We start from the raw sequence: 1,797 nt of genomic DNA, 5'->3' as shown, positions 1-1,797 counted from the left end.
AAAAACATTTTTTGAAAATTTTCGATTTTTCAACATGAGAGTCATGACTATACAAATCATTGAAATTTTGATCCAAGTAAGTCAAAATGTATACATAGAGGTCCTTTATGACTGGACTAAGTATAAATAAGCCAAATATGATCAAATTTGACATTTTTCGATAGAAAAAACATTTTTTGAGATTTTCCGATTTTACAACTAAAATGTCATGACTATACAAATCATTGAAATTTTGATCCAAGTAAGTCAAAATGTATACATAGAAGTCCTGTATGACTGAACTAAGTAGAAATAAGCCAAAAATGATCAAATTTGACAGTTTTTCGATAGAAAAAATATTTTTTGAAAATTTTCGATTTTTCAACATGAGAGTCATGACTATACAAATCATTGAAATTTTGATCCAAGTAAGTCAAAACGTAAACATAGAGTTTCTTTATGACTGGACTTAGTATAAATAAGCCAAAAATGATCAAATTTGACATTTTTCGATACAAAAAACATTTTTGTAAAATTTTCGATTTTTCAACATGAGAGTCATGACTATACAAATCATTGAAATTTTGATCCAAGTAAGTCAAAATGTATACAAAGAGGTCCTTTATGACTGGACTAAGTAGAAATAAGCCAAAAATGATCAAATTTGACATTTTTCGATAGAAAAAACATTCTTTGAAAATTTTCGATTTTTCAACATGAGAGTCATGACTATACAAATCATTGAAATTTTGATCCAAGTAAGTCCAAATGTATACATAGAGATCCTTTATGACTGGACTAAGTATAAATAAGCCAAAAATAATCAAATTTGACATTTTTCGATAGAAAAAACATTTTTTGAAAATTTTCGATTTTACAACTAGAATGTCATGACTATATAAATCATTGAAATTTTGATCCAAGTAAGTCAAAATGTATACATAGAGGTCCTTAATGACTGGACTAAGTTGAAATAAGCCAAAAATGATCAAATTTGACATTTTTCGATACAAAAAACATTTTTGTAAAATTTTCGATTTTTCAACATGAGAGTCATGACTATACAAATCATTGAAATTTTGATCCAAGTAAGTCAAAATGTATACAAAGAGGTCCTTTATGACTGGACTAAGTAGAAATAAGCCAAAGATGATCAAATTTGACATTTTTCGATAGAAAAAACATTTTTTGAAAATTTCCGATTTTGCAACTAAAATGTCATGACTATACAAATCATTGAAATTTTGATCCAAGTAAGTCAAAATGTATACATAGAGGTCCTTTATGACTGGACTAAGTAGAAATAAGCCAAAAATGATCAAATTTGACATTTTACGATAGAATAAACCTTTTTTGAAAATTTTCGATTTTACAACTAAAATGTCATGACTATACAAATCATTGAAATTTTGATCCAAGTAAGTCAAAATGTATACATAGAGGTCTTTTATGACTGGACTAAGTAGAAATAAGCCAAAAATGATCAAATTTGACACTTTTCGATATAAAAAACATTTTTTGAAAATTTCCGATTTTACAACTAGAATGTCATGACTATACAAATCATTGAAATATTGATCCAAGTAAGTCAAAATGTATACATAGAGGTCCTTTATGACCGGACTAAGTATAAATAAGCAAAAAATGATCAAATTTGACATTTTTCGTTAGAAAAAACATTTTTTGAAAATTTTCGATTTTTCAACATCAGAGTCATGACTATACAAATCATTGAAATTTTGATCCAAGTAAGTCAAAATGTATACAAAGAAGTCTTTTATGACTGGATTAAGTATAAATAAGCCAAAAATGATCAAA

The sequence above is a fragment of the Chrysoperla carnea genome, unplaced genomic scaffold (genome assembly GCF_905475395.1).
Source record: "Chrysoperla carnea unplaced genomic scaffold, inChrCarn1.1, whole genome shotgun sequence".
Taxonomy (NCBI): domain Eukaryota; kingdom Metazoa; phylum Arthropoda; class Insecta; order Neuroptera; family Chrysopidae; genus Chrysoperla; species Chrysoperla carnea.
The sequence above is the reverse complement of the archived record's forward strand: the minus strand, read 5'-3'. Positions refer to the sequence as shown.